Source organism: Nanorana parkeri, unplaced genomic scaffold (genome assembly GCF_000935625.1).
Source record: "Nanorana parkeri isolate BGI_ZX_2015 unplaced genomic scaffold, ASM93562v1 scaffold1099, whole genome shotgun sequence".
In the NCBI taxonomy this organism is placed as follows: Eukaryota; Metazoa; Chordata; class Amphibia; order Anura; family Dicroglossidae; genus Nanorana; species Nanorana parkeri.
This window is the reverse complement of record NW_017307367.1, coordinates 10,744-21,486: the sequence shown is the minus strand read 5'-3', so window position 1 is coordinate 21,486 and position 10,743 is coordinate 10,744.

Below are 10,743 nucleotides of genomic sequence, written 5' to 3'. Positions count from 1 at the left end.
CCCTCTGAAATGCCGAATTTCAGCGTATAAGCTTAGTGTTATGGTCTCACATCATTCACATTTAACATCTCCAAAATACGCCCCTTCCTCACCAAAGAAACCACAAAATTACTCATCCACTCGCTTGTTATATCTCGTCTTGACTACTGCAACTCCCTCCTCATTGGCCTTTCACTACACAGGCTATCCCCCCTTCAGTCTATCATGAATGCAGCTGCTAGACTCATCCACTTAACCAACCACTCAGTGTCTGCAACCCCTCTCTGCCAATCCCTGCACTGGCTTCCAATTACCCAGAGGATAAAATTCAAAATATTAACAATCAGTTACAAAGCCGTCCACAACTCCGCCCCCCGGCTATATCTCAAACCTGGTCTCAAAGTATCACCCTAACGGTTGGCTCGCTCATCCCAAGACCTCCTTCTTTCCAGCTCCCTTGTCAACTCCTCCCATGCTCGCCTCCAGGACTTCTGTAGAGTCTCTACCATCCTCTGGAATTCTTTACCCCAACCTGTCCGTCTGTCACCCACCTTGACTGCCTTTAGGCATTCCCTAAAGACTCATCTCTTCAGGGAAGCCTATCCCACCTCATCCTAACCGCTCAACCATCACGCTCTCAAACAACTCATCCCCGCGCAGCTCCCTCCTCATGTATCACTTCTCCCTCTCTTTTAGATTGTAAGCCCTCAGGGGCAGGGCCCTCCTTACCATCTTGTCTTGATTTGTATTGTGATTGTAATGTCTTCCCTATATTGTAAAGCACTGCGCAAACTGTTGGCGCTATATAAATCCTGTATAATAATAATAATGGTGATGTCTGCTGACAAAAATTTATATGAATATGAAAATGATATAAGGAAAAAGATGTCTCTTTGTATTCATGTTTTTTTTCCATTTTTTGATGCCTTTCTGTGTTTTTAAATGTTTGTTTTTTTTTTTTTTTTATCAAATCATATAAACAAGTTTGCAATCATTTTTACTAATTTCTACATTCAAAAAAAAAGTCCGCACAGAAAACCAAATGGTGCAAAATATATTTTAGCTGGAAGGCAAAGCTGGCACAGAGTCATCATCTTGAAAAAAGGGTAGTTATTGGTTTTTAGTCCATGTTTATGTAATCTTCGTCCATGAAACTGGTCTAAACTCAGTGATCGGATCAGCTTTATCTACAACTCAGGGAATGGCAAAGCACACATCAAATATTTCCTATTTATTTCAGTCATGGTTTATATACAGAATTCATTTCAGGAATTCTGATAATAATCTGTAAACATATTATTTTATTCACTTTGGCCGACACAAAAAAATACTCGATTTCCCAATCAATGCTAAAAGGAATTGCAAGTTAGCTCTAGACATTAGATGGTATTCAGAGCCAATTTACACCAGGGGTGTCCATTAGGCCGAGCAGTGAGGAGAGAGAGAGCCACTTGGCCAGAATCTGACAGCCGGCGGCTCTCTCTCTCCTCACTGCTGGGCTATGCTGTTGTGACAGCAGCTCCCTCCACTGCTCCCCCCACGGCTGAAGTGCTTCCTTCACTTCTCCTCGGATACCCTGCTGCCCCTGCCGGGGAGAGCAGAGGGGATCCAGAGGAGAAGTTGCAGGCTGAGCCCCCCTGTGTGGCCGAGCGGAGGAGGATCGGTATATATCAGTGATATGTACCAATCCTCTGTGCAGGACAAACACTGGAGCGATCAGCGGATAAATTCCAGTGTTTGTGAATAACTGGGGACACATAGTAGTATGTGTCCCCAGTTATGAATGAACAGAATGTTCTTTACATCACTTCCTGTTCATTCATGAGTTTCTCAATGGGGAATAGCACTCTGTACAGAGGCTCCTCCCCATTCAGAAACAGGATGATAGTAAATATTTTCTGAATGAATGGGAAGCCTCTGTGCTTTCCATTCATTTAGAACAGAAGCTGCAGAAAAAGAGATTGAGGACTTTGTGTCCTCAATTTCTATTTCTATTTTAAAAGGGAAATATCAGGGGGTTGTTTAGACCCCTGATATTTCACCAAAGCGTCACACGCCTGTTGGGGGGGCAGGTTTTTTTTCTTGCCTCGGGCGCAAAACTAATGTGCCTGCGTTGCGGGTGCGCACTATGGGTTAGGGGCGTGGCTGCGGTGCCATTGACTTCAATGCACCGCCATGCCTCCTCCCGCCCCTGAATGCAGGTTTTTTTTCCGTTGGTAGATCTCATTGAGTTCGTCATTTGAAAAGTAGATCTCCAGACGAAAAATTGTGGGCACCCCTGATTTACACCGTTGCTTTTAAATGCACGTGTTGCAACATACTAAAATGCATGCGTCCATCTTACCCATAGAATAAAAATATCATCTGTTCCTTATTTAATGAAGTGCAGTGTGTGTTAAAAAAAAAAACAATTCTGCGATTTATTGTTTTGGAAGACCCATAGAAGTCAATTGTAACGCATAAAAATGCATGTTACGTTTGTTTCGATGCATTGGCAACCGGTATTAACAAGCATTGTTCAATGGTTGTTAACTCCAAATCCTAAGGTGAAAAATGCTTTGAAAATGAGCGTCAACACACATTAATTATGCATGTCAATGCACAAAGGAAATGCACATTGATGCATGACAATGTGCCTGCCTAATGTACAAAAAAGCTCCTTTACACACACACATAGAGCTTAATGGGTCCCAATGTGTAGATTTTTCAGTACCTAATCAACACAAATATTTGTATTGTCTGTATGCATTGATGGAGCATTTAAGAGTGGTTAGACATCCCTATACTGACCTTTATTTGAGAAAGAATTAGCAATCTATTGAAAATATTGAAAATAGACAATATTTGTTCCTCTAATCCTAATGAGTCAAGATAAGCATGATAATCGTCTCACTTAGGAAAATGTTCTTTGAAGCTGCAAGTGATGCAAAAGATTCATGCATTGCTAGTGATAATCAACATACTATGAGCCCAAGTCCTGTAGGTGGTTCCAATAAGAACTTTAGAAATGCTGAGTTAGTACTCGTCATTCCCATTCTACCCACTGTAGAGTCAGAAGAAGACATTCTACATTCATCTATCAGCCAAGTTGGAGAGAAGACTGTGGTGGTTGGTGCCCATAGGCATTAAATGACACTCTACCAATCTAGATGATTGTGAATGGGTCAGTCTATGATACACCTGCAGATACACTAAGGCTGGGTTCACACCTAGGCGTATCAAATATGCTTGTTTGTGTCGCGTTTTGTGACCCATACTCGGCACCTCATAAGAGGCAACAAAAGCAACCTGTACTTATCTTTCCATGCTTCCCCTCCACCCCATCTACTACGAGAACGCCCAAAATATTCCTGCTCTAGTTTCTGATTCTTGTGGCACCCATGTAAAATATCTCATTAAAGGGAGCGTCAACACACATTAATAATACATGTCAATGCACAAAGGAAATGCACATGGATGGTTATTGGTCACCAAGTGCTGTATTGTGGATGGCAAGAGGGATACCAGAGATGCCAGCTTTTCCTAAGGGCTCTAAAAGGAAGGGACTGCCAGGAAAAAAGAACAAAAATCATCCAAGACATCCATCCCAGACAATATTTTTTTTCTCCAAGAATGGTTGAGAATTTCCTAATCTATCTACTGTATAATCAACCATATCGAGCAATGGCCATCTCATGCTTGTGAATACCTTAAGTTTAAACAAGAATGCTGTAGAAGGTTGGTATTTTGACTGTAGTCTATACAAGAGCAGCAACCAGCAAAGGGAAAAGCAAATGTTTAGTTTACCAATGTGAAAAGACAGAACAACAGATAGAAGTAAACAAGTGAAGCTGAGCTACAAGGGCTTAAACACATTGCATTAAAAGGTTAATTAGGGCCCATACTGTGCAGGAAGGAATCAATGTAAGCCTTTGTACATGTAGAAGAACCACAATAAATAAGCAAAAATACTGGGGGGGCTTGTTCACATTGTAACTCACATTATAATGCGCTTCATGACCTGTGTAATTACATGGCTTACTTCAGCACATGGTAACGTACTGCAATTGTGTATTGCAATGCACTGTTAATTGCACCCCAACATCTACAGTGTGCAACATTGTACCGGCATCATAGTGCAGCACAATGCTCAGATGCATATGCTTTGTGTGTTGCTTTGCCCTTTACTAAAAAAAAAAGGCACCAAACCTATTTTTCCATGTGTTCACAGCCCTTTAATTTTGAATTAACGAAATGCTTGTGTTGCAGCACACTGAATTATAGTGTTAATGGGCTCTTAAAGTGAAACTGACATGATGACATTATGATTTTGCACCAGTTATAAATGATGTTATATATACTGTACATATCTCCAGATTTCTGTGAATGTATGGGAAAATAAAACTCTCAGTTTTTCTCATCCCTAGTAACCCATAGTGTGCTCTGACTTAGATTAAAGAAACCCTGTGCCTCTATTTTTTCCTCCGAAATCAAGAATATATGTATTTTTTTGCGTGTTTTTGTTTTACTTATTCTGCAGATGCATAAAGGGCCCAAACATAATTTTTTAAAATTTGGCCCAAAAAGTGCTGTTTTGCTGTTGGACACTGCAATCTTGAATATGTCATCAGTTGCACCAAGCACACATTTCCTCTAAAGTCCCCTGATGCCATGGCGCAATGTCGAAGCACACTGTAGCTCTCTTGCTATAGCAACTGGTCGTGTGACCGAAGAATAGCGTCAGCAAAACAGTGAGGCTTTCTTTAAACTTGTTGTGGAGCTGGTGGCTCCACGGAAATATCTATAGTTTGTTGAACGCCATGCAGCCTCTTCTCACCTCACGGGCCAACAGTGTATAAATGCATGCTTCTACGCTGTGCCTCAGGGCTGTCAGAAAAGCTCTTGAGAGGCTGTGCTGGGAGCTGATGGAGAGCTCTGTGACATAACAGGTAGGAGGGGAGATAGGGAACTCAACTGGTCAAATTCCCTAGCAAGATCTATTAGGTGTGCAATAGCTCTGGACCCGTTAAAGTTAGATTATTAGGTTATGGTAAAAGCAAGCACCCAGTTCTAGGCCTAGGCTGCTTCCTCTCTGATCACAATAGTCTAGTACAAACTTAAATCTCTCTTGAAATTTGTTTAAAATATTTATATGTTAAGAGCATCATATATAGCTAACGTGTTTCAGGGGGAAAAGACTCCCCCTTCTTTAGAGCTAAGATGTAGTAAAATATGTAGTAATATTCTTTTAAATCCATTTCAATACAAATTAATCATTAGACATGTAACTCTGCAAAAAATGTGTCTCCTTTTGTTTTGGATTGATTCAGATTTTAAAAAATTTTTCTTCATTTTTTTGATCTGAAATTCAATTCGGTTTGTTATTCGGGTTTTCTGAACGATCCAAATTTTCGTTTCGGAACGAAGTCACATGACCTTACCTGTAATGCAACCCCCAAAAAATCTGTCCAATTTAGTTTCATTATGAACAAAATTTGGATTGATCCGAATATTGCTAAACGGACATTCGGATTCGTTCGCATTCAGAACTGTTCGAATTCGGAAATTTGGATGCGTCCGAATGTAACAAAATTGACATGTCTATTAATCATATAAATTCAAAATGAAATTTAAATCCTGCGTATATATAAAGTATCTAGGAATCAGCGTGGATGGGGGAATTGATTTATTTTCTCTCATTCAGTCTGAGGGCCAAACAAAAGAAAACTATCCGTCGCTATGGCTCCCTTTATATAGAAAAATCTGTTCACTTTGGTGAGATTTCCTCTCATTTCCTGATCTGTTTCCAGGACAAGAAGTGAAGGGAAATCTCCCCAGCAGGACACATGCAGCAAAGTAGTAGAGTATTATACCGTGTTAACCATCAATTAGTGCAGTAAGTTTGGAATTTAAGTGATACCCTTTATTGGCTAACTTGTTACTAAAGATCCAAGCTTTCGGGATTCCTTAGATCCCTTAGTCAGGCTTTACAAATGTACCAAATAAAGAGCACCACTTAAACTCCAAACTTTCTACCCTAAACTTAAAAACAAAAGTTTTGGCTTTACATACAGTTTGATAGTCTTGGCTAACACAGAACAAATTTCATTTTTATCATAGGAACAAATAGAATTTTTATCTTCCAAGAAAATGCATCTCTTCATAACAAAAGTATTAGGATCACAGAATGTTCCCGCTAGCATGGAGGAATCACGTGTCTCCAGTTTTTTTCTCGTCAGCCAAACAAGGTAAATACCAACATCCTTTTTTTTCTCTTTGTTCCTACACAATCCACAGGCATCATTAGAGGACTGGGGATTTTGTCCTGAAATCACATATGTAGGCTTTTAAAACCCAAATGTACTTTGTAGTCAGAAGTCAGATGTAAATGAACAGGAGTCAGACTGGACTAGCAGGCTCTGCTCTCATGCTGTGCCCCAGTCTCTATCATTGTACTAGAACTCTGGATCCCAGTCTTGCCAAGGGTCTTCTCAGCTCTTAAAGGAAAGTGGTCTTTGTTTGCCTGCAAGCATCTGCAGACTGCTTTGACACATGATCCCCTCACTCAGCATGGCCACTTATTAGGCTGATTTTCACTTCAAAGTTTGTATTATCAGCCATCTCTAAAGGCAATTAGGAATGGGCGGCTTAGGGTATCAACCACTTGGTGACACTAAGTGACTCATCTCTATTGCTTCTTTTGTAGTCAGAGACAGTGATTGAGCTGAATGACTGCCGACTACCTGCCCCTTTGACTGGTAAATACTGTAGAGAAAATGCTGTGTAATTAACTGACAGTTAATATAAGTTCTGTTGGGTGTACAGCTCAGCACAATAGGATGAGGTTATACAAAGACAACAAAGCAACTGGAGGTTTTGACAAGTTTAACTAGTCCACGGTAACTGTTAAGTTATGCCCAGGCTAAAAATACACATACACAAGGGCTTCTGATGTTTCCACTGGGAATGATGAGACTCATGAAAGATTATTGTGCCATCAGGTGTGCAAATCCACTAGAGAATACATGTCGGACGAGCTCTCTATTGAGCAATACACAATCTTATCTGAGCTGAAACAATAGGAACCACCTGAGTTATTTCCCATCTGGACCATACTTTATTGAAATTATGGCAAAAATCCTGGGGGCCCAAAATATTGAACTAAGTCTGGTGGTTTACTTCTTTAATCATTAAATAAAACCTTTTAATTTGTATTACATACCTTATTTTAGTCCCAGTGATTCTATCAATGGGTCTCTATGCACCTTTATGTAATGCAGGCAGATTATTGCTGGTAGACACCTGTCCACCAGCAATAATCAGGTTTCAACCAGGGTTCTGTGGAACCCTAGGGTTCCTCTAGAGCCTTGGTTCTCAACTGGTGGGTCGTGACCCAAAAGTGGGTCGTGACCCCATGTTCAGTGTGTCGCCACATGCCTTTCACTTTTCTAAGTGAGAGGCTCCTCCGCCTCCTCCTAGCACAGCACTGTCAGTTCTTGCGCGCCAAACAGCAATTTAAAATATGCTGCCCGGTGCAGAGTGTCAGCTTGAGGTGGGATGGGCTGGGGCTATGGCCGTGAGGAGTGCATCCATACGTACAGCTCCCTCATGTGTCCTGTAGCGGTGCCTGGACCAGAGTAATGTCACATTCTGGCTCCCGGCACCTCTACAGGGCATGCAAAGGGAGCTGTACAAGCATTGCACATATGGATGAAGCTCTGTCACAGTACAGCAGCCCACAATGGACCCCAAGCTGAGAATCCACTCCAGTTCTTGTGAGGTATGGAGACTGGGGGGATCTTTTGAATGGCACCCCAAACACACCTCCCACCAACCGTTCGATCGCCTGAAATACGCGGTACCGCAATGTTGTGCATTCCGTTGCAGTGCGATTTGGGTTGCGACTTAATGACCAAGGACAAATGTGGGTCCTGAGGTTACACAGGTTGAGAACCACTGCTCTAGAGCATACGTGTCAAACTCAGGGCCCGCGGGTCAGAACCGGCCCGCAACGGAATTATCTCTGGCCCGCCTGATGATAATTAATTATCATTAGATCTGGCCCTGCCCGCCAGCAGCTCTCTCACGCTACATGCGGAGATCTTCATGGGACTGAGGAGCCGGAGAGCTGCCGCCGGCTAGAGTACTGCATTACCCAGCAGGCAGCCTGGCAGCAGCACAGCGTGACAAGGGAGGTGTGGCCGTGAGGTGAGGTGACTGAGAGGGGTCCCGAGGTCCAGTCCAGATGATGTGAAGTGCTCCTTGGCGGGAATCAGGGTCCAACACAGACGACAGAGAGCCAGGAGAGCTGCAGCCTGCAGGTACTGTGCTGTGACACTGTCAGTTAGTATATCTCTCCCCTTCTTCTCCATTACTTCTTCTGTACTGTAGAAGGCATGGAGAAGAGGGTGAGTGATATATTGAAAGTAGTTTCTGTGACACCTGTGTACCTCCTGCCTCCACACTAGTATGTAATCTAATATTTTGATCTCTATTATTTAAATTATAGTAAAAATTATGTGGGGGATGCTCAATGGGGACAGTATGGACTCCATGCTGTCCCCAATGAGCATCCCCCGAACATACTTTTTTTTTAACTGTAATTTAAATAGAGATAAAACTATTTTTTTAAACATCTCTAATTGATGATTTTCCTGATCCCCCGCTGATATCTCCCCTGCGCAATGAGGATAGAAAGCAGGGGAAGAATCCACAGAAGCGGGCATCAGATGGAAAAACTTTTTCGTAAGTAAATTCTGAACACATCCAACGTGTAGCTCTCTCAGAACGCTGTCTGAGTCCCAGGCCAGAGCAAAATCACATCTTAGCCTTCCCCTTTTATCTCACCTGGACAAGCAGTCATCAAGCAATCAACTATCCAGGTGAGACACAAAGCTATCCAGACCGAAAGTCAAAGCGCAAACCCTGGTCAGGGTTCCGCTATTCCTGCACATAGGATAGAAAGCGAAGGGAAACATACCGCCCCTCAATGACGTCTCCTCTCCTTATGTCACAATATATATACACTGTATATGACGCTGTATTATACTGTGTGATATACTGTATAGACCACGGTATTATACTGTGTGAACCAGCCCCACCCTTGACTTGGAGCATTTTCTAAATTTTGACCCACTGTGTATTTGAGTTTGACACCTCTGCTCTAGAGGTTGCTAGGGGTTCCATGAACTGTGGCTGATCAAATGAATCATTTGATGGTACCTGCATAGTTCCAGGGCCAATGGCACCTGGCAGAGTCAGCAGAAAGACACCAGTGGTCTTTTTTAGATATCTAGCCTACCTTTTTTAAACATTCTGACCACTACGGTAAGGGGGACATACTTCCCATTGACCACCAATATAAGGAGATTTTTTATGTCATGTTTTTGGGTAGCTTTATTTTGTAGCTATTATTTGACCATCGATTTTCAAGTTAGGGTTCAGTCAAATCCCAGTCTATTTCATATTACATAAATTGGAGATTTCATACTACTTCATAAATTGGAGAGCTTTATGTAATTTATATGGAATTACATTCCTGATAATGCTTCTCCAATGGTTGTTGGTGTCATCTTAATAAATAGATACACATTGGTTAATTCCGTAGGCATTGCTAAGCCTAGGTACATGTGTCCCAGATTCACTGCACTGTGCCTCTGGATCTTGGTATGTGATTGCCATTTCAGAATTCACAGTTGCTCTGGTTTGCTTGTGCATGGCTCATCCTTTCTGAATGCATCTCACAGTAATATTTTTAATTTTGACTCGAGTGTACACAATCCATCAGCAACAAGTTGTCACGGTCCGGGAACAGAGGGCACTGAGGTATTTTAGCTCTGGGGTTTGCAGAGCAGACAAAGACTAATGGAGTCAGGGACAGGCACAGGTCACAGGGCGTAAAAAGGACATTAGAGATTCTATACATGGGGACTGCACATTTGGAGTGGGTGTGCTAGAGGCGCAGAATCTAAGGCGCGCCAGGTCTTCTCCAGAGCCCCTGATGGTGGGGATGTTGTGCTGCAGCCCAGGTTGTGGCCCTCTTAACACACCTGTGCAGACACGACTGAGCAACTACAATGGGAACGGGGAGACAGCACAGCACAGAAGTGGGGGCGCACTGGGGGCCCCAGGGTGCATTTTGGATTGCTGGACCTTTTGAGGAGGAGTAGGCTACCTTCAGATACAACTGCATTTAATTTATCGACTGCATCAATATGCTCCAACATGGAGACTCATAAATAGAGTTACGACCACACTTCACAGAGGTGCCTTGAAGGGGCAGTGGGGATTCTACATATTTTTGGCCAAAGGTTTGTGCAACAGGGTAACTTGTTTTGTTGCAGGCCAGCTGGCAGGTGTTCTGGGGATTCTTTTTGTGTTTTGTAGCACAGCACTGTGACTCAGAATTCAGTGTCAAGTAGGGCAAGAGAATGGATCCAGAAGGTGCAGGATAGTGGCAACAGCACACAAGGGAATGTGTGTACACTGAGGTGTAGAATACAGGGGAAGATACACGCAAGGAACATGTGTACACTGAGGTTCAAGGTATAACAGAAGACACACACAGGGAACATGCATTGTGCAGATGTGCAGAATACACTGGAGGAAGTGCATAATATAGTAGTGCAGAAATGCTGGGGAAAAATACAGCGCTGCGGGGCAGGAGTACACTGCAGGCAGATACACAGAGAATGCTGGTAGATGGGGAAATGAAGATATGTGCGTTGCTGCAGATAGACACCAAGTTACTGGAAAGCTCAAGACACAATGGAACACAAGGGAATC